At 46.1% G+C, this 23,247-nt stretch overlaps 2 protein-coding genes across 2 annotated transcripts in view; both read left to right on the top strand.

Moving 5' to 3' along the window:
- The first annotated feature begins 4,436 nt into the window (after positions 1 to 4,436).
- LOC147685176 (7-alpha-hydroxycholest-4-en-3-one 12-alpha-hydroxylase-like) overlaps positions 4,437 to 23,247 on the top strand; it is a 53,161-nt gene continuing 34,350 nt past the window's right edge. The window contains exon 1 of the mRNA XM_086941085.1: positions 4,437 to 4,519. The gene's annotated coding sequence lies outside the window, so the exon portion shown is untranslated. The remainder of the gene's footprint in view (positions 4,520 to 23,247) is intronic.
- Positions 4,472 to 23,247, top strand: part of LOC147685175 (7-alpha-hydroxycholest-4-en-3-one 12-alpha-hydroxylase-like) — a 203,180-nt gene continuing 184,404 nt past the window's right edge. The window contains exon 1 of the mRNA XM_086941084.1: positions 4,472 to 4,519. The gene's annotated coding sequence lies outside the window, so the exon portion shown is untranslated. The remainder of the gene's footprint in view (positions 4,520 to 23,247) is intronic.

Here is a 23,247-nt window from a genome sequence, read left to right as displayed (position 1 = left end):
GACAACAGTCTACAGGTAAGCAAAAGACCTGGGAAAGAGGGGTTGAGCCAGAGGGCCAGACAATCTATTTGGATCCTTTTGAACCTCCTTCTGAGGAGGTGTTTAATAAGATAGCCTCAGGAGTCTCTTCAGGCTCCACTTTGGACCCCTTCCCTCCAAAAATCTGGAAGAAGCTGGGAAGTGAGCTGCTTCCTATACTCCAACAGCTGTGTAATCTATCGCTGATCAGTGGACAGGTTCCGGCAAGCTGGAAACAAGCAATTATTACACCCTTGCTGAAAAAACCAACACGGTTTGTCAGTAGGGCACTCTCCCAGTTCTTGCAGCATAACAAGCTGGAGGATGTGCAGTTTGGATTTCGCCCAGACCATGGGACAGAGACAGCTTTGGTTACCATTTTGGATGATCTTCGAATGCGAGCAGACAGAGGACAACCAGCTATTTTGATCTTACTGGACCTGTCTGCCGCGTTCAATATGGTTAACCACACAGCTCTTATCACCAGGCTGGAAACAGTTGGGGTGAGAGGTGTGGCACTGGATTGGTTTCGATCATACTTGACAAACAGACGACAGGCGGTCACCCTTCCCCCTTATCGTTCAAACTTTACGGAGATTAGGCATGGGGTTCCCCAGGGCTCTGCAATCATCCCAATATTATTTAACACCTATATGAGGCCCCTGATCTCGAATATTAAGTCATATGGGGCTAGCTTGGTAAACTACCCTGACGATACACAGATTATTGTCTCATTGGAGGGAAACCTTGCAGTCTCGCTGGAAAAATTGCACGCCTGTATGTTAGAAACTATGCACTGGCTGAAAAACAACTATTTACAATTCAACTGTGAAAAAACTGAGATACTCTGCTGTGCAGCAGGTAAAGTCCCCTGTTCTCTCCCTTTGGGTTTTTGGCCCATTACCACGGAGACACCTCTGCTACCCATCACGACGGTACGCAATCTTGGGGTCAGTTTTAATGATAAATTGAACCTTGAAACCCACGTTAATAAAATTGTGGGAAGCTGTTTTTCACTCATCAGAGCTCTCAGGAAGATCCTGCCATTACTCCCATACCAGGTGCGAGCGCATGTAGTAAGGAGCGTTATTCTGAGTCAACTTGACTATGGAAACGCGCTACTGCTGAAAACACCTAGGTACCTGATTGGGAGACTCCAGTGAGTACAGACGGTGGCGACTAAACTGGCCCTATCTAGACCACGACGGTCATCTACATTCTTGGCACTGTCGGAGCTGCATTGGCTTCCGATACTCCAGAGGATTCCATTCAAGTCAATGTGCATTGTCTTTAAGGCACTGCATGGGATGGGACCAATACTGCTGCAGTCTAAGTTTAACTGGTATAATCCCACACGGAGCCTTCGGTCTTCCGCAACTAATCTGGTGATAATACCCAAGACCAAGAAAGTTAAATCCGGCGGAAGAGCCTTTAGCTATGTAGCAGCACGCCTCTGGAATAGTCTGCCAGTTGAGTTAAGACAGATGCATGATCTGATGAAGTTTAGGGGCAAAGTCAAAATCTGGCTTTTCCCTAGAGAACTGACCAAGTTTAGCAACCAGTGAGCCTAGTATCTGTGGTGATGGAGCATTTATACCGCAGTGCCAGGATGCCTGTTGGGGTACAGTGCGCTTTATGAATCCAAAATACATACATACATACACCCCTGACTAGGCACGTCTTCTCCGTGTATGCTCCCAGGATCTGGAACAAAATTCCAGTCAGTTTCAGAACGTCCCAAAGCTCCAGCAATGCAGAAATGACAAGAAGAATCCCCTCTGTAGAGATCTCTGCAGCGCTACACGATAGAACACATCACCCATAAATATTCTTCTTCAAGTCATAGTAAACGATTCTGGATCGTACCTCAGGGCTCCCACCCTTGTCCGTGCTCCATTACTATCTAGTTAGGTTCACACTCTGCCAATACTTTTAGAAATCATGCATCCCTAAGGGCTGTTCTCAGTGTCTTTAAAAAAGCATCCTCTAAAATATTCATGGTGCTCCAGACTCGAAGTGCATGAGTCACTGTGTTTGTAGACCATGAAGTGTTTGGATATTTCATGGGATTATCCTTTAGACTGTCTGTGAAACCAGTGTTTAAGGACAGCTGTGCTGTAAATTCAAACTTGAGCACATTTTTTTCAAAACCTTCCTTGGAAGAGTCCTCTATCACATCCCTTACTTTGCTGCAGTTTTGTCATGGGATGTACATTTCGTCAATTTAAAAGCTTACTGTGTGCCTCTGGATTGAAGGAAAATGGGAAAGAAAACCACAGGTAATGAAATGAATGCACAATAAAGTTTGTACAACACTTTTGTATGAGAGCATTACTGCACCGCCTCTCTACTCAATGCATCCTAGGACCATATCTTTAATCACAACATCCTAGGACCATATCTCTAATCATGACACCCTAGGACCTTATCTCTAATCACGACTCCCTAGGACCATATCTCTAATCACGACATCCTAGGGCCATATCTCTAATCACGACATCCTAGGGCCATATCTCTAATCACGACATCCTAGGACCATATCTCTATCACGACATCCAGGGACCTTATCTCTAATCATGACACCCTAGGGCCATATCTCTAATCACGATATCCTAGGACCTTATCTCTAATCACGACTCCCTAGGACCATATCTCTAATCACGACATTCTAGGGCCATATCTCTAATCACGACATCCTAGGGCCATATCTCTATCACGACATCCTAGGACCATATCTCTAATCACGACATCCTAGGACCTTATCTCTAATCACAATATCCTAGGGCCATATCTCTGATCACGACATCCTAGGGCCATATCTCTAATCACGACATCCTAGGACCTTATCACGACACCCTAGGGCCATATCTCTAATCACGACATCCTAGGACCTTATCTCTAATCACGACATCCTAAGGCCATATCTCTGATCACAACATCCTAGGGCCATATATCTAATCACAACATCCTAGGACCATGGGCCAGATGCATCAAGCTAAAAACTGGTCGCAAAGGGGCAGATTCTAGGAATCTGCCCCTTTGCGACCGGTATTTTTGCATTTGGGATGCATCATCCCAAATCCAAAAATCGCAAATAGAGAATTCGCTAAATTGCGATTGTTTGCATTTAAGGAATCTCAAATTGAGATTCCTTAAATGCAATGTATGAAAGTTTCAAAAATAGCGAAATTTGCTAATAGGGCACGCAAATTACCACGAAGTACAACTTCATTGTAATTTGCAAAAAGTTTGAAAAATGCACTTTTGTTCATTTTTCAAAGTTTCATGTTGCGCACACACATGCCCTAAGGGCATGTGTGTGCGCAACATATGTGCACAGATCAAATTCAGGGGTGCAACAGGGTGTCCTTTGGACACCCCTGCACCCTTGAACTCGCAATCTCAATTTGCGAATCGCTAATTGCGATTCGCAAATTGAGATTGTCTTCCCATTCATTCCTATGTGCCTGTAGGCCCATAGGAATGAATGGGGAGCTATTCATTAATTGTGACTTGCAATTTGCGAGTCGCAATTAATGAATTCTAAGGAATCGCTATTTTTGTAGTGATTGCTTGATGCATTCCACTTTGCTATTCCTTATTAGCGGTTCCTTATTTTTCGCTAATAAGGAATCGCAAAATGGATGCTTGATGCATCTGGCCCCATATCTCTAATCACGACATCCTAGGGCCATATATCTAATCACGACACCCTAGGGCCATATCTCTAACCCTAATCACGACATCCTAGGACCTTATCTCTAATCACGACATCCTAGGACCTTATCTCTAATCACACACCCTAGGGCCTTATCTCTAACCCTAATCACGACATCCTAGGACCTTATCTCTAATCACAACATCCTAGGACTTTATCTCTAATCACAACATCCTAGGGCTATATCAATCAATCAATCAATCATTACATTTATAGAGCGCGCTACATACCCGTGAGGGTCTCAAGGCGCTAGGGGAGGGGAGGGGGGGGGGGGGCGGTACTGGTCGAAGAGCCAGGTCTTAAGGAGTCTTCTGAAGGCCAGTAGGTCCTGAGTCTGTCGTAGATTGGTTGGGAGAATGTTCCTGGTCTCTAATCACGACATCCTAGGGCCATATCTCTAATCATGACATCCTAGAACCGTATCTCTAATCACGACATCCTAGGACCATATCTCTAATCACGACATCCTAGGAAAATATCTCTAATCACGACCTCCTAGAACCATATCTCTAATCACGACATCGTAGGACCCAAGCCTGAAGTCTTTTAAACATCTGTTATATTGAAGAAAAATAAACTACAAAAAAAACTTTGCTATCCTGTGTTCAGTTCTCACCAAGCTGAACACGAATATCCTGAAATACAAGCTAAAGACGCCACGCCCACGATGGGTCGCATTTCCACATACCTTACACAACACCTCCAGTGTGCCCAAGCAGCAACAACCTGTGAAGAGGATCACTTGTGCCCCCTTCTTTCTGAAACGACTGCTCTCTGACAAAGGTACGTGTTTCCGCTGTCTCCTCTGGATGTCGGGGCTTTAAAGGGGATGGAAAAAGTTTACGGCTGAAACATGCAAACTGAATGGCTGTGAGTCCCATAGGGCCCCGCCCAACAGGAATTGTGCTTGTCTCTGAGCTTTCTGTAATTGCATCCAGATATATACCACCACATAATCTGACACACCTAGCATCACCCAAGACTATCGACTTTGTTTGAGATAAACGAGTAAGGACAATGATTTTGTTACAATTAATATTCAACATGTTTGAGTTATGACATAGTGAACTAAGCATTACTGGGGCATGTGAAAGGTGTAGTGGCCCTCAAATTGTCTCAATAACTCCTGTTATGTTCACTGTGAGGCATACCCTTTTTCTCTCCACATCTCATCCATCTCCATATATTAAATCTCATCTCTATGCTCTTCGGCATGCTCCTTTCACTCCCTTTTGAATACGTTTCCTCACATCTTCTTCACTTCACCCCCGCCCCAACTCACAACGACCCCCCTCTCACCTCTAAGCACTGCGTTTTGTTTTCACTTTGTCAATATTTTGACGAGCGTGTACTCCTTCACACACGTTGGCACAGAATCACAATTGCAATTGGAAGGTGTGACCATTGCTCTGTGTACTCTGCAAAGAGGCCAAGGAATGGATGATCAGGTATTCCGAAAATCTTTTTGACCCACTGACAGGCGCTGTGAAAAAACTTGCAATTCCTTCAACTTCAACTCCTGCAGTCTCAATTGTGGCCCGTAATAAACACCTCCAGCGGACTCAGTAAAGTATGGACTATATGCAATACAAAATACAGAAGCACAACATCCTTGAAATGGCTTACACTTTCAGGTAATGCAAACACGCAATTAAATTAAACAGGAACTTTCAGCCAGATTCATCAAACTAAAATCGGCTCGCGAGCGCTATTTTTGCATTTGGGATTTTTCAAAGTTTCATGTTGCGCACACACATGCCCTAAGGGCATATTCTGTGCGCAACATATGTGCACACATCAATTTCAGGGGTGCAACAGGGTGTCCTTTGGACACCCCTGCACACTTGAAATCGCAATCTCAATGTGCGAATCGCTAATTGCGATTAGCAAATTGAGATGGTCTTCCCATTCATTCCTATGGGCCTCTAGGCCCATAGAAATGAATGGGAGATAGTCCTTAATTGCGACTCGCAATTTGCGAGTCGCAATTAAGGAATTATTAGAAATCGCTATTTTTTAAGTGATTTCTTGATGAATAGCATTTTGCTATTCCTTAATAGCGAATCGGTATTTTTCGCTATTAAGGAATCGCAAAATGTGTTCTTGATGAATCTGGGGGTCAGTCCTGACCAGGATTACCTTAACGTTTTTGACATTCATTGTTCAGAACACGACCAGGGCTTATTTACAAGCCCCTTGTACCCCCGGTACGTCACTTTTTCCCATGTTAAAAGTGACACACCAGCGGCGCAAAGACCTTTTAAATAAGCCCCTCAGGGGCATATGTGCAACGATTTAACGCCAGGTAAGCACTTTTCTGCCGCTAATGCGGCATTATTTGTATCGACCTATTAACAAGCTGTCGCTAACAGCTGTTAGCGTCAACTTTCTGGCAAAAGCAGCCGCTTTCCGCATCGCCACCCATGTTACGATAACTATCGCTAATGACATTCAAGGTAGGCTTTCCCATACAAAAACACACGCTAACTCCACCTCACAATATTTACAATGATCGCATGGACCCGCGATACATTAAAAAAACAGCTGCTAAAAACAGTTAGTGACTGGGATTTAAGACCAGAAAATAGCTGGTCTTAAAAATGGAGATAACACATGCGGGCCTCATTCCTGCAGGCTATGGTGCTGGACAGCACTGAAAGCAATGTTGCTGCGCTGCCCTGCGACAAAACTACAGGGCAGGAATGCACACCATCAAGAAGATAGTGTGCATTCCTGGACCTCAATTATGAAAAGTGTTGCAGTCCTGTGACAAGAAAGCATTGCAAAACTTCTCACTGCGCCCTTCTTGCGACACCATGGATGCGCTGTATTCACTAGACAGCGCTCCATGGCGCAAGTAATGACAGACGTCTGGAATCCTGACGTATCTGTCTGCGCTAAAGTCATGCATTGCTGCAGTTGTGTCACAACCATGACGCAACTCCAGCATTGCATGAGGCAAGCCTATCCCTGTGGCACTGCGCCACCCCCACACCTGCCATCGGGCAAGCGGAAGGTACTGATGCAGTGCCGTTCTTGAGGGGTGCCCGGGTGTCAGAGTAGTTGGATGCCCATTGGTGGTGGTTGCGCACTGAAGTGTCATTGTTTGCAAGTGTTGGCAGAGTGGTGGTGCGGAGGGAGTTGACAAGAAGTTCTTCGGTGGCCTTGATCCAGCTACGAGGGGGGGGATGATGGCATCCGGAGAGCAAGGTGAAGACGTGATGTGTACAATGATGGTTGGTCCAGGAGAGTCCGGTGTTGTGGCTGTAGTTGAAGTTCCCGCTGGCCGAGGTCACATGCTCGACCATGTGTCCTGCTATGTGGCTTGTTGCGGTGTTTTGCTGCTTGTGTCTGATGTTGGGGACCTTCCCCAGGAGGGGGTGGTGTTCTGGGCACTGGGGTTGTCCAGGTGGAACTTAAGTTCACTGAGTTGGATGTTGTCGCTGGATGGGAGAGTCTGGGGGGCAATGAGGTATACAATGGTATTGGAGAATGGGAGGCCGTGGCCTGTGGGGCCTGCACATGAGGGTGTTGCAGAGGAAGTGCTAGGGGTTGGTCCAGATCTGAGAGTTGAGGTGGTCAAGGGTCGCCGTTGGGTCATTAGAGTGCGTGGTCAGTCGGAGTGAGTGTGCTTCTGTAGGTGATGGCAGGGCCTCCTCCTGGATGTCGGGGTGGTCCTTGCGGGTGATACAGCAGTCGCCAGTGATGGCGATGCCCGGCCCAGAGCAGAGGTTGGTCCTGGCAGGGGAGGTGGCATCCAGGGTTGATGGTGAGGAGGGTGCTGGCGTCGTAGCGGTGGAGTGTCCAAGTGGAAGGTTCCTTGGTGGTGAGCGTGGACCAGGGGCAGACGGACGCAGACGGGCTTGCCTTTGGCACAGGAGACATCCATTTCAACGCAGGCATTACATCGTTAACAACGCAACTCTGACAACTCAGGTGTCTTTACATCGCATTCAATTACAACGCATTGCGAGGTGAGTAATGTGGTAATTTTAAGTTTCTCGGGTGGGTTTGGGTTTCGGATGTCAGATTTGAAATTTGGGGTGTATTCCGGGGTAATATTTGAAAATTGGGATGTGTTTTGGGGTCAATTCTGAAAATGGGGGTGTACATTTGGGTCAAAGTGGATTTTTGGGTGTGTTTTGGGGGCTCAAAAAGGAATTTTAGGGTTCATGCTTTGGTTTGGGGAGCAAAGGTTGGTTTTCGGGTTGCACTCACTGAAGTGGGAATACTATTTGTTACGTTGCCACTATGCAACACCTTCCCTACTATTACAATATGCCTAGAATTAGTATGCATTGTAATGGCATGTTTCGGAACTACGTATGTGCCTTTGGCACACGAGTGGTACGCCCACTGCGCATGGGCGCAAACCTCCCGATGCAGTTGAGGCAGCAGGGTCCTCATAGGCGTGAAGTTGCAGCCCTCCCGCCACACAAGTTCGGCGCAGCTCAGAGGCCTCACCCTCCATAGTGTCCGACTAGTCCAACATCATCCGGCCTGTGATGCAGGGAGACAGCATTCACCGTTGGTAATCCCCTCCGTGCACCCCAGGTGTAGTGGTGGATCATAGTATGGAATGCAGACCTCCGTACGTTGGTGAGCAGGGGCGCCTCTACCATTCACAGGTCCAAGGGGCGCAAGGCAGTCTTCTCACACAGGTCAGCAACGTGACTCCATGTGTCCGGCCAGACTTCACCACCAGGTACAGGCGATCGCCGCACCTCAATGTCTGCCTCCACAGCCATTCCGCATTCCACTCCAGGCTCCAGATTCAGCTCCAGCGACACATCCAGGCTCCAGATGCAGGTCCAGCAACACATCAAGTCTCCAGACGCAGGTCCAGCAGCGCATCCAGGCTCCAGACGCAGGTAAAGCAACAGATCCAGGCTCCTGACACAGGTCCAGCAACGCATCCAGGCTCCAGACATAGGTCCAGGGATGCATCTAGACTCTAGGCGCAGGTCAAGCGACGCATCCAGGCTCCAGGCGCAGGTCCAGTGGGGATTCCAGGCTCTCATCCTGGTCATCCTGGATGTTGGGTGGCTTGAGGGGGGGTTGATGTGTGCTGCACTTGGCCCTGGCTGCTCCAGTCTGCATTTCATAGTTATTTTGCCTATTTTCAATTGGAGGTCGACTGGTAGGCTATTTTTTCCGTTAGAGGCAAAAAAACTCACGTTAGGCTGACTAACGGGCGTTTTTTTGCCGCTAATGGGCCTATCGTTTTTCACCCACTAACGCTGGAATTCCTATTGCCATCACGCTAATGTTAGCAACAGTTTTCACCGCGGATCCCTGAAGTTATCGCCATGTAGCGACGTCTTGTAAATACGTCACTAACAAGGTGATAGTTTTCAGTGGTACACAGCGGTAAGTAAACTGCTTCTTACTAGCATTAGCGGTAATTTTCGCCAGTCCTTGTACATATGGGTTAAGGACAAAAATATGGGGCCCAACTGGGACCCTTATGAGTGTCTGTTTTTAATTACTACCAGGTCTGAGACCCGGAGGGTCATGGTCCACTTAAAGCCCTTGGTTTACCCCACAAGCAAAATATGTCTCATGCTTAGAGCGGCGCCACTGTTTCGTTGGCAGCTATCCAATAGCACCTTAATGCCTTCGCTGCGTGGCGAATTCCCCCGTGGTGCAAGAGGGGGCGGGGCTTGGCGTGGCGCTGCCATACTGGGGACGGCTCCCGGCTGTCATGAGTCACAGTAGGTGTGTGCTCATGACGGCCAGGAGCCGCCCGAACTCCGCCTACTGATTAGTTCTCCCGCACAGGCGGGAAATTAACCACGTGTGGGCGGAGAGGCAAAGTTCGGACGACTCCCGGCCGTCATGAGCACATGAGTACTGTGACTCATGATGGCCGGGATCCGTCATAAGCACACAAGTTGTTAAGGGCGACAAAAGCTCTTATACATGTCGGGCAAATGTGCTCTTCAATTGTGTATTAAAAGGCAGCCTCAATTCTGACGCAGTGTCCGCTTCACGTCATTGGGTACCGGTACCCCCACCCCAATGAGATGTCCAGAACACATTCTCCCTCGTTGTTTCGTCCACAGCTTAGCATTTTCCACCCAATTGACCACATTGTGTGAGCATAGAGAAATAGCAAGAAGTTTGTGTTTGGCTTCATTTTTTTTAATATACAAAAGAGACCTCTGGTGAAAAAAAAAACCTCCAGTCATTTACTCGGTAACCCATACATTGGGAGTCAGGGTGTGACAGTGGAAAGGCTTTGGTGACAGGAAGGCTAAAGTCATGAAACGCATAGTCTGGCAGTCGACTTAGAACATTTTTTTAACACTCTGCCGCAAAGAAATTGGCAGCAAGTCCAAACGTGACAGTAAATTTGTTCCGATCTACTTAATTAGTCAGAAAGAGACTGCACTTAAAAATATCTCAGCGGATTAAGACGCATGCTGCATAGATCTATGTGGGCCCAACAGTTTTCAGGGGGTAATAAAATGCTGGTAGTTAATGCACTTACTCGAGAGATCTGTGTTTTGTCTTGTCACAATTTTGAGGCATTCAGTAGCTAGAGGGCTAATGTACTTGCTGCCAAGCACAACGTAAACTTGTAGATCACAGTTTTGTTTTTATATAGATAGGTAAATGGGTTAGTGCTTTTAACACAAATATGCTTTGTTAGTTGCAGTTCATAAATTGAAATCCTTCTGACATAGCATAGTGATCTGTGAATATGTGAATGAACTAGCAGGTAACAGGGTATTAGGGCGCACAAGCTGAGTATGGCTATAAGTAAAGTACCCACGTATCCAAGTGAATTGCTACTAGGCCGGAAAGGGAGGTTACCCAACCCCCTCTAAACCTCTAGGACACGTCCCAGAGAAAAGCTTATAAACACTCCTGCCGAGCAATTAGAAATTGTGATATTTATACACAGCACATGTAGTATTAATGAAATTTCAGAAACAAGTATAAGAGCAAAAAAGTCCAAATGTTATCCAATAAGTTTTCCAGACTCCCGGGTCTTGTAATACATTGATCCGTATTTTAATTCAATTCTCAAAGTTCAATCCAGACGATGTTCAATTCCAAGTTCCAATCCAAAGTTCAAGATACAATATTCCAAATTATAGTCAAATTAAACTCCCAAAGAAAACAATCACTGCAGCCAACACGTGTTTCGTAGGGCATTAATCTCATGCCACATAACTTCCTCAGGGCTGCAAGCCAAAATAATAAAACAATAGTAAATATTACTAACATTGGTCTATAATGAAAGTGTACTCTTAATAAAGTCACCACCTAAGTGAAGAAAACATAGTACCCATATTCTTGTGACAAAATCAAAATACAGTTTAGTGACAGTCCCGGTGTCAACAGTATAATCAGCAAAACATTCCGAGATATTACCAAATCCAAGAGAATATATGAGTATATACCTAACTCACAAAAAATATGATGTTACCAACATTATTAGACTCTAACTAAAAAGTATATATATATGAAATAACACTTTTGCGGAAAGACATGGAGAAACTCTCAGTTTTGTCACCTACGTCCATCTCATATTTTCTCTATAGCAAGGATACATTATCCCTCTTAAAGACAAAATAGCAGAAATAGAATGACGCAAGCCCTTGTAATATCTAAATGTAGAAAACACATGTATATTTTAATGAGGAGTCACTAGGCTGAGTATAAATTGTACTAAAACTGTGATCTGTGAATAGCTATGTATGTTAACGACAAGACATGGATTTTGAACCTTATTGTTATTTTTTATACATCTGTTATTCTAAGTTTGCTAAAAAAGGCTCCTTTGGGTAGTAATAAAGCCCAATTAGTACAGACAGCTCTAACCACTGTGTTACATATTAAGGGCCAGATGTAGGTAAATATCATTTAACGATTCTAAAATACCGAATTTTACCGATTCAGTATTTTAGAATCGGTAAATGATATGTCGCTAATGATTCGGTAAATTTGAGTAAATTCAGTAAATACCGATTCGGTATTTACCGATTCGGTATTCACCATTTATTCCTATGGGCCTGGAGGCCCATAGGAATAAATGAGAATTATCGATTCGGTAAATACCGAATCGTTAATAAAGGGTAGACTTACAAGGGTGGTAGGGTGTCACATTGACACCCTGTTGCACCCCTGTATAGTGCATGGGTGCACATGTGGCACACATACATGCCCTAAGGGCATGTATGTCTGCCACATGGCACAGTTGAAAAAAGCACAAAATTGCTTTTTTTAAGGTTTTCGATATTTACCACCAACTTGAAGTTGGTGGTAAATAACGAATCCTTACAAGTGAAAATGACTCACTTGAGTGCTTCCTACATTAAGTATTCGGTAATTTACCAAATCTGTATTTAAGAATTCGGTAATTTACCGATTTCTTAAATTACCGATTCGGTAAATTACCAAATCCTTAAATTAGGCCCCTACATCTCAAATGCCTAATACCGGTCGGTAACGGCCGAAATTCGGTAATTTCGGCTGTTACCGACCGGTATTAGGCTTCCTACATCTGTCCCCATATCCAGACTTTATGTTTTTCCTGACATTGCACTTTTATCATACAATGGCTACCAGTATGGTCTATTGTGACTTGTACACTTTGTAACCCTCAATGCCTCATTTAACATTTCCTGTACATTGATTTAAACACTTTTATGAGTTTTTGTCTCTGTATAATTTGGGTGTGCGTGGTGTAAAGTCCTCCCACACTCTGCATTGGGATAAGTACAGCCAGAAAATAATTAAATAAAAACTAATTATTAAGTGATATTCAAACCGTTATGTGGGTAACTGCTTAAAGAGGCAAAACACCTGACCTTCTTAAAGTGCATCTTAGATATTGGTTAAACAAAGTCAAAAATCCTGCCTCAAAATAATAGTTCTCTTAAGCACTTGTGAAGTGATAACATGCTGTGTGCACTTGTATCTCTTCATTGCATTGGCATCTAGGTTTTAAGCTCCAGATAGCTCCCAAACAGGATGATACTCAAACAAGAGAAGGACTGGTGGCCCTTTACATCACATTTTTGTGTTGGGCCCAGATGGAAGTGAAAATAAGAAACTCCACTCACCCCCTACAGGTTCATGCTCCGGACAGAAAGTAGACAACATGAGGGGCCCTTGCATGTGCCCTGGTGTTGGCAAATTACACCAGTACAAATTCAGCATATTTCACTGCAGGTGACAAGGTCCAGCTGCCTAAAAGCTGCTGGATTAGGGATCTAGTTCGATCACCATCATTTCCTGCACTGGCTCCAGCCCATATGGTTATTAAACGTCATGTACGAAAACATATTGACTGTAGAAAAAGTAACCCGTATGCTATACCTGCTGAGTGTTGCATAGAAACACTTATTTTTTTATTTCTTTACAGAGTCTTCTAAAGCACTATATTGTGACCTTACAATCAGTCAGAGTGCTTGTAAAGCATTTGTGATAAACAGACATTGATCAGAGGAACTTAGAGGTTCATTACGACGGCGGAACGATCGCCACCGCCGGGCCGGCGGTGGCAATCGTTCCGCCATCATATAGAGATTTACCCACCGCCATAGTAGGATGGTGGTGGGTATTGCGGCGGCCGCAAAGTCCATCTGCCACTTTTCTGCTGGTGGCAATCGCGCCAATTGTCTGGCGGGCGGAGCAGGGCCACTAATATGGTGGCGGTGCCTAGCAGGCACCGTCCCCAATATTAGGATGTGTGTGGCCAGGTGCCTTTTCATGGCAGCGATGCTGCCTTGGAAAGACTGGCGGGGATTGGGTTAGGGGGCCCGTTGCGGCCACCCCTTGTTGGGGGGGTGTGGCTGCACTGAGTGGTGCCTGCCACATTGTGCATGGAAATGCACAACATGCATTTTTCAACACCGCGGCGGTGCTGCATCTAGCAGCACCGTCCGCAATGTTAAAACGCTGGATGCGGCTGCCACTGTGGCAGTCGCATCCTGATTTGGAGTGTGGGACCGCCGCCTTACAGGCGGGCAGTCCTGTTACCACTTAACGTCGATCCCTGACTGAGACACATTTGATATTACCCTGTGTGTAAATGTGGTTTGGGGCTGAGGGGGGCTTTTCTCAGGGATGGAAATAAAAGCTGAGCAGGAGGTGAGGGAGACAGTGTTTAAAATCGGTACAAAAGGGGGTGGTAATGGACGGAGCATCTGAACCAATCAAACACTTAATCCATCACCGTTCTTTAGCCCACTCTGCCACCCCAGTTCAGACATGGCTATATGCAAATCAGTCTGACCCTGTGCCTCATGGGAACAGTCCAGCCCGAACTGACAAGCCATGCCTTCCCTGGACCGGAAACAAGCTTCCGAGGAACGGTTTCTGGCATTCCAGCCGTCTTCAGCCCGGTTTGCTTGAATCCAGTGGCAAAGTGAGCAAGGGACTCACGTCTGAGAATACCCTGCCACACTTATGGCGGCCAAAAGCGGTACAAAAGGGGGTGGTAATGGACGGAGCATCTGAACCAATCAAACACTCACACCCAGTCAAAAGATCTGGGTTTAATCCATCACCGTTCTTTAGCCCACTCTGCCACCCCAGTTCAGACATGGCTATATGCAAATCAGTCTAACCCTGTGCCTCATGGGAACAGTCCAGCCCGAACTGCCAAGCCATGACTTCCCTGGACCGGAAACAAGCTTCCGAGGACCGGTTTCTGGCATTCCAGCCATCTTCAGCCCGGCTAGCTTGAATCCAGTGGCAAAGTGAGCAAGGGACTCACGTCTGAGCATACCCTGCCACACTTATGGCGGCCAAAAGCGGTACAAAAGGGGGTGGTAATGGACGGAGCATCTGAACCAATCAAACACTCACACCCAGTCAAATGATCTGGGTTTAATCCATCACCGCTCTTTAGCCCACTCTGCCACCCCAGTTCAGACATGGCTATATGCAAATCAGTCTGAACCTGTGCCTCATGGGAACAGTCCAGCCCGAACTGCCAAGCCATGCCTTCCCTGGACCGGAAACAAGCTTCCGAGGACCGGTTTCTGGCATTCCAGCCATCTTCAGCCCGGGTTGCTTGAATCCAGTGGCAAAAGTGAGCAAGGGACTCACATCTGAGCATACCCTGCCACACTTATGGCGGCCAAAAGCGGTACAAAAGGGGGTGGTAATGGACGGAGCATCGGAACCAATCAAACACTCACACCCAGTCAAAAGATCTGGGTTTAATCCATCACAGTTCTTTAGCCCACTCTGCCACCCCAGTTCAGACATGGCTATATGCAAATCAGTCTGACCCTGTGCCTCATGGGAACAGTCCAGCCCGTTACCACTTAACGCCGATCCCTGACTGAGACACATTTGATATTAACCTGTTTGTAAATGTGGTTTGGGGCTGAGGGGGGCTTTTCTCAGGGATGGAAATAAAAGCTGAGCAGGAGGTGAGGGAGACAGTGTTTAAAATCACCAGGGACGGTGATATTGAAAGATATGCTGCTACTACATTGTGCTACCTTGATTTCTCATTGCCATAAATGGAACATATAAGGCAAAGCATGTATGGTCCACAGGACAATCTGTCAGTGCCTGAGGGGCTGGCATGACAGATCAGATCTGAAAGTTTGGGAAGCATAAACATACTATGAGGTATAAAAATGTCAATTATGACGAAATTCAATTACAACTATTGCAAGTGCATTGAGGATCCTTTTATCAATATAATTGGTGAAATTACAAGAGTTTCTGTACAGGTTGAGAAGCAACCTTTCTATTGAAATTACAAGCACACTCAGGGGCCTATTTACAAGATGGTTTGCGTAGCGTTTGCACCACCCAGCGTGGTGCATATGCAATGCATAAGTAAGATTTATGAAGCCACACAAGGTGTCTTTGCATGGTCCTGTGTGGCTCCATAAATCTGGCAAATCGCTGGATGTCTTACTCTGCCCTAGGAAGGCGTTCAATTGGCGTTGAGTGGGTGTTCCCACCCAACTCCCATGGTTGTTAATGCATTCCTAGATTTACCAGAACTGGTGGATCTGGGACTGCACCAAAAAGATACGCCATACCAGGAGAGCATTAACGAGGAGAAATATTTTTATTTCTCCTCATACTTCCTCCATCTATGTGTACTGCGTTCTGCAGCACACAAAGAAAGAGGAATATGCAACTCAGGATTGTTTTTGTGCAAAAAGGTGCCTCTTTCAGCTCAAAAATGATCCTGCATGAAAAGCTGGCACTCTTGCACCATGGTGCAAGAGTGCCTGCACTGGCACTAAGCTGCCAAACGGGTGCCAGCACAGAGGAAAGGGCAAGAAAGCAACATATTGCCCTAAATACAGCGCATTCCTGCCCTTTCAATGTCACGCAGTGCAGCGCAGCAAGGAGACTTGCTGCACTGCACGACTTTTTCATAATTGGTCCCCTTACTTTTCAAAGTGTTTTTTTTTATTTCCCTCTCCTTTCAGTTAGGTAACCGACCCTACTTCAGTGTAAAAGAGATAGCACTTAAACAGAATTCAGTCGAAACCTGTAGAATGCAGTTCAAAAAGGTATGCATTTAGAAAATCAGATCTCTCTTCCTCCAGGGCATTCACCGCATTCCACGCGAAAGCACATCACATTCCAGCTGCTGTGTTAAATGCAGGCCTTTGTAGGAAAGCATTCGGGCCTGATGTACAAAACACAGCGTACTTCCCACCTGGCAATGTAGCCATAATTGTGGGTAGACATTGCTACGCCCAGGTTGCAAGCTCTTGCAAGCTGTGACGTAGGAAGGATACCATGGGCTCTTATGCTAGTAAATACAATTGCCCCTTTACTCCTGGTTGGGTAGCATAAATATAATTATTCACAGTTCAGCGGCCCCTCTGGTGTTTGGACTCCAGCAGGGCCGGACTGGGAACCAAAACCGGCCCTGGCAAAGTGCTCGGCCAGCCCCCCGGGGGTGGGGGGGTGGGGGGTGTTGGTTGTGCGGCCGAGCTGTTTGCCACGGTCGGTTTCAGCCGATTTCGCTACAACGCCCGATATTGCAGGTATGCTGCAAAACGGCCCTGTAACAAAAGCAGTCGCCAGAGGGCTCCGGTGCCACTGCACCTGCTGCACCAATGACAGCTACTACCCTGCTTGTGAACCGCAACCTAAGGAGTATGAAAGGGCTGTGAATGCTCCTTGTGACTCACAAGAAAATTGCCCAAAGGTGTGTAACTGCTCTTGGTTACAAAGCATGGAAAGGGTACCAGCTGTCAAGGGTCAGCAACTGACAGCTTACAATGTGTGAGCAGGAGGCTAGTACTGGGGGGAGCAGAAAGGGGTTCCAGTTTGCTGCATGCTCCTCACAATGTCCTCCTCACAATAAGCGACATTTGTGATGGTGTGCCCCTATGCCCTTCGGGGCCTGGGTTTGCAACACTGGCACATTGTGAATGCTGTCTCCTGCCCCCTGCTGGCCTGTAGTCCTATTAGCATTCCGTGCTGTTCCCAATGAGGTTCAAAGCCAATTCCTGCTTCACTAATATTAATGGGGCGGACAGCGTGAGCCTCATAGTGAAAAGAGCCTTTGTTCTGGAAAGGATTTGGAAAGCCTTTGCTGAGCAAAGTTCGAGGCTGTTCACAGAGTAGCATAAAGCATTGAACAGCGAGACGCCTCTTTGCCTTCAGGCTCCACATCAGTGAAAGTTGCCAAAACTAGATAGAGTGCCAAATTTAGAGATGTTTTTCACATCAATAAGATGTGCAGGCTCATTTATTGCAGTTTCAAAGTATTTTAAACATGTTTTTCCTATCCTAAATGCCGAAGAGCTATCATTGGTGCAGCCAGTGCTGTGGCACCAGAGATCAGATAAGTAGAGGGCGCCCAGCCTTCCCTGCACAGGCTGCAGTTATTTTACAATTTTTCCACTTCGATTTTCAGTTTTTTAGTCTGTGCACGTCTGCCTGGGACCTAAGTTTACTCTTCAGTGGAAATGGGGAAGGCAGGAGAAGGAAAGACAGGCAGGCGGTGGCGAGGCTAATTCAGGGGCTATCTAATAGATGGCCTATCTAATACATGGCCAAGCCAATAGGTCTCTGTTGGGCACCAACTTTGTGACTTCGCCAATGCTTGCTTTGTTTTGGCTTAGTTCTTTGCAAAACTATATTGTTGAAGAAGCAGATAGACCCTCATAAATCAAAATAAAAAAGTGGCTAAAAAGAAAATATTTTCCGTCTCAGAAACACCCTTTGCCATAGTAGTCCCTGGCAATAAATAAAACGACTTTGACCCACTATATGAGCGGCCCCTTAAATTGCTATTGATTCACGAACACATTTTGTTTTGCTTTGGAAGCGATTCTAAGTTTATTGCAACTGGTAATTATCTGATGCAGGTCACACCTGCTTGAATTTACCAGTGCATGAGGATTATGGTGATGTAAACAATAATTATCACATCAACATACTGGGAGTGGGACACTTGAAATGAGGGCCTTTGTGTGTGGATGTACTGGTGGTGGAAGGGCAGAGTGTAGTCACGCACAGAGTAGTTAACTGTTGTAAATAAATAGTCCAAGGAGTAGGCCGAGTGGTAGTTCCAGGTAGTTCCTTTATTAGTTTCAGTTCAGTTGTAGAAGATGAAGGTAGGATGGTAATAGGATAGAAGTAAAGATGTACATCAGCCCCACCAGGAGCAGTCTCCCTCTGCTCAGCCTCTCATCCTCCAACTGACGCTCTCCACCAGTCCACACACCAACATTCCATGAAATCACACATTATACTCCTGCCATGCAGGCTGAACAGAGAGAGCATTGATGTGAAGAAAGAAGAGGGGAATTAACCATTACAACATAAACCAATGGCTGAAGTGGGCTGGCCCTCTGCTCGAAGCTGTTATGCTGCAGTGGGTGAAAGAAAAATGTGAATGACACAACAACAGACCAATGGCGGAAGAGGGCTGGCCGAAAGCCCAAGTAAGTACTGAATGCCTACATAAATATTTATATTGTACATATATTTTAGGAATATAAAATGATCTTCACCAATACAAGACCCACAAAAGACATTTAAACACGACAGAAATAAGGATAACACATTGGGGAGTTAATTTTATGAAGTTGGCCACGTAAAACATGTTTGGATTATACTAATTGTCAATCGTTTTCATACTAATAATCATAACAATGGGATTTATGATAACTTTTCTGCTGCAGGAGTTGAGTTTGCAGTTGGTGCAAAATTGTAATAAAAAAGTAAAAACTTCAAAAGTAGGGAATACACCTAAAAATATTTACTTTTTTAAAAGAGTCATAAAGTCTAATGTCATGAAATACTGATGTGAAGATGTGGAATGAGTGCTTCAAGTTGTCAAAAAGCTATATACAATACAATTCTGCAGAACACCTGCTCTGCTTTAGCACATATAACATACACATGTACTGAGTATTAAAGAAGGCTTTTTGTAGTGTCTATGTACATCTGCTAACACGTGTGGATGCTCTAAGTATTTCAATCAATCAATCAGGTGTTTGTATAGCACGGCTACTCACCCTTGAGGGTCTCAGGGCACTTGGGGTGGGAGGTGCTGGTCAATCTGGGTGTGGAGGTTCATTCGAAGACCCAGGCCTTGAGGTCCTTCCTGAGCTGTGTTAATGACGCGTATTGCCTGAGGAGGAGGGGCAAGGTTTTCCAGGTCTTGGTGGCCAGGTAGGAGAAGAATCTTCCTCCGGTTCTGGTCATGTGGATCCGTGGGACAGAGGCCAGGGCTATTTGGGGGTGTCATATAGTTAATGCTTTTCTATATATTGTGTTAAGTTAGCATGAGTTTATTAAATGTTTAAACAACATATTTTCCTTCGGCTTCAGTTTGCACACAGCACATAATTATTATTGTAGCTTTCAACCTAGACGAAAGATGTGATTTATTGAGAATAATATGTTATTGCTCTGATATCAGTCGTGCCTGGTACACTTGGTACACTGTCTGCACACTGAGATCTATAGCCTCTAAGAATAACCTAACACAAGGTTGCTGGGAGGCCTGATCCTCGCACCACATTAGACATAACACAAATAATGTTGCTGCCAACATTGGGCTCTACGCGGGTTTAAGATAGAATTACTGAGAATGCAAAAACACACTTGATGGTGCTTCGCATGAAGAGAGTTGGTAGCTGATGATGTGATCTTCTTCTGCTGACATTTAGAGGTATGGGCCCGCCCTGCTAAAAACCCAAATGAGACCTTCTTAGATATAATATAGTATGCTAAATAGGGTGCGCGAAATATTGGTGATACAAATTTTTATAGATTTTGCATTATAATATGCTATCACCGTTCGCTTACTATGGACTAGGGACTATGCTGATAACTCTGATTTTTATAATATGTATGTTGATATTATATAAGATACTGCGTTTGAGAACCTTGCATTGAAAAATAAATATTTCAAACTTGCACGTGTTTTCTTTTACTCCCCGTTGTGGTTTGAAATGATTATAGAGCGAAAGAGTGTTCATGTGTTCCACGATACCTGAGGTACCCTAAGTTCATGTTCTGGATTGTCTAAGTCATTGGGAGTTTGTTAGGACCAATGAGACACTGTAGCTAGCTTGGTAAGGGGATTTCTGATACTAAGGTGAGTTTTGGGTCACCCTAACTCACCCAGGTTCTAGATCTCTGTGCACAGTTCTGTGGGAGAACGGAAACCCTGCTACAGGGGGAGCGGAGTTGTCGGGCGGGTGTGTGGAAGGCGAGGCGGTGGTATTTAATTCCATTACAAGACTCGAGGCTGTCATTATGTATTTACATCTTTTAACCTCACTCCTGCAGCACTTTAAAGCACCACATTACATTACCAGAATCATCAATCTCGAATTAAAACCTCCATAACTCATAAATAATACCCAGCTAGAACATTTCTCTTTCTTTTAAATGATACTTCTGTGTCAGATAAGTACTATTTAAGTTCTTTTCACTATTGGTTTATGTGTGATTTTATTTGAGAATAAAGAAACTAAAGGTTTCATCACTTCCAAGTCTTGTAAGCGGCCTGTCTTCAGATTTCTGCCCTTCTGAGTTTGGGACAGTTTGTGTAAAGTGTATAGGGGAAATCATTCTTGGGCTTCTGTAGCTTTGTTTTAGGAGGTGTAGATATGGGATCGTATTGTCAGGAATAAAAGGGATCTGAGTTTGAGGCAAATCAAGTTTCATTTTATTTCCTTGCACCCCTGTGGGTTAATAGAATCCTTGAAGCTCACGCTAAGGGTTCTTGCACTCGGGCTTATAGGGATTTCTGTCGATAGAGGAAAGCTGTTGAAATGTGCGAGGCGAGTCATCACACACGTCTTCACGCGGTAGTCTTGCATGCTTTGGCTGCCATTTTGGGTTGGTCAGTATATCAAGTTAATCAATAAGGGTGTGCTACTTCATTTGACACACATTAAGACATTGTATTTGCCATTTCTTCTGACTGAATTGCGAGCTCTTTGGAAATAGAGATGAGTGCCTTCAATCAGATAATGAATTGGTGACCATTTAAGAGATATTGAGGGTTTTTGAGAGAGAGAAATGTCATCTGAACAGGAACGAGATGTTGAGGAGATTCCTGAGGGAAGAATACATCAGGAGATAATGAGAAAATTAATACAGCATGAAATTAAGTCTCTGGTTCAGGAGGCGATAGAGTCTATGTTAGGAAAGAAGAAGAAGGATCAAGAATCAAGAAATGAGTATTGTTCATGGTCTGATAAGGACATGGAGAATCGGGAAAACCAATGGAAAACAAAGAGTACAACTAAACAATTAGACGAGCAAAAATGGAAAAGAGGCTCAAAGCACCAAAAAAAGAAAAAGGTGTCCTTAGTGGCGAGCAAGGAATATCAGATGATGATTTGGAGGAACCATCAATCAATCAATCAATTACATTTATAAAGCGCGCTACTCACCCGCTAGGGTCCCAAGGCGCTGGGGGGAGGGGGGGGGGGTAGTGCTGCTACTGCTCGAAGAGCCAGGTCTTGAGTTGCTTCCTGAAGGAGAGATGGTCCTGGGTCAGCCGTAGGTGGGTGGGGAGGGAGTTCCATGTCTTGGCCGCCAGGAAGGAGAAAGAGCTTCCTCCGGTGGTGGTTCTGTGAATACGTGGGACCGTGGTGAGGGCGAGGCTGGCGGATCGGAGCCGGTGGGTGGGGGTGTAGAACGTGAGGCGGTTGTTGAGGTATTTGGGGCCCCTGTCATGGAGAGCCTTGTGTGCGTAGGTGAGGAGCCTGAACGTGATCCTCTTGCTGACGCGGAGCCAGTGCAGGTCTCTCAGGTGGGCGGAGATGTGGCTGTGACGGGAGATGTCTAGGATGAGTCGTGCCGAAGCGTTCTGTATGCGTTGGAGTCTTTTCTGTAGTTTGGCTGTGGTTGCAGCGTAGAGGGCGTTCCCGTAGTCTAGTCGGCTGGTGACGAGGGCCTGGGTGACCGTCTTTCTGGTGTCGGTGGGGATCCACCGGAAGATCTTACGGAGCATGCACAGGGTGTTAAAACATGATGACGAGACGGCGTTGACTTGCTTGGTCATCGTGAGGGCGGAGTCCAGGATGAATCCCAGGTTGCGTGTGTGGTCCGTGGGAATGGGGGCGGTGCCCAGTGCCGGAGGCCACCAGGAGTCGTCCCAGGCGGAGGGGGATGGACCGAGGATGAGGACTTCCGTCTTGTCCGAGTTCAGCTTCAGATGGCTGAGCTTCATCCATTCCGCGACGTCTCTCATACCATCCTGGAGGCTGGCTCTGGCTGTGGCGGGGTCGTTGGTGAGGGAGAGGATCAGCTGGGTGTCGTCAGCGTAGGAGATGATGTTTAGGTTGTGTTGGCGTGCGATAGCTGCGAGTGGGCTCATGTAGACGTTGAAGAGGGTGGGGCTGAGCTAGGAGCCTTGGGGAACGCCACAGATGATCTTGGTGGCCGCTGAGCGGAAGGGAGGGAGGCAGACTCTCTGAGTTCTGCCGGAGAGGAAGGAGGTGATCCATTCCAGAGCTTTTCCTTGGATCTCGGCGTGGCGGAGGAAGGTTGTTAGGGTGCGATGGTAGACTGTGTCGAATGCGGCCGATAGGTCAAGGAGGATGAGGGCGCAGTTTCCCCGTTGTCGAGCAGGGACCTGATGTCGTCGGTGGCTGCGATGAGGGCGGTCTCCGTGCTGTGGTTAGCTCGGAAGCCGGACTGCGATGAGTCGAGGGTGCCGTTTGTCTCGAGGAAGGCGGTCAGTTGTTTGTTGACGGTCTTCTCAATGACTTTAGCGGGGAAAGGGAGGAGCGAGATGGGGCGGAAGTTCTTGAGGTCCGTTGGGTCCGCAGTGGGTTTCTTCAGGAGGGTGCTGATCTCTGCATGCTTCCAGCTCTCTGGAAAGGTGGCAGATGCGAATTAGTTGTTGATGATGTTCCGGAGTTGGGGAGCGATGATGGAGTCGGCTTTGTTAAAGATGTGATGAGGACAGGGGTCGGCTGGGGAGCCGGAGTGGATGGTGTTCATTACGTGGGTGGTGTCTTCAGTGCTGACAGGGGTCCAGGCGTATAGAATGGTGGTGGGGGGCGTTGGTTCGGTTGCTA

This window comes from Lissotriton vulgaris, chromosome 10 (assembly GCF_964263255.1).
Source record: "Lissotriton vulgaris chromosome 10, aLisVul1.2, whole genome shotgun sequence".
NCBI lineage: Eukaryota > Metazoa > Chordata > Amphibia > Caudata > Salamandridae > Lissotriton > Lissotriton vulgaris.
The sequence above is the reverse complement of the archived record's forward strand: the minus strand, read 5'-3'. Positions and strand labels throughout refer to the sequence as shown.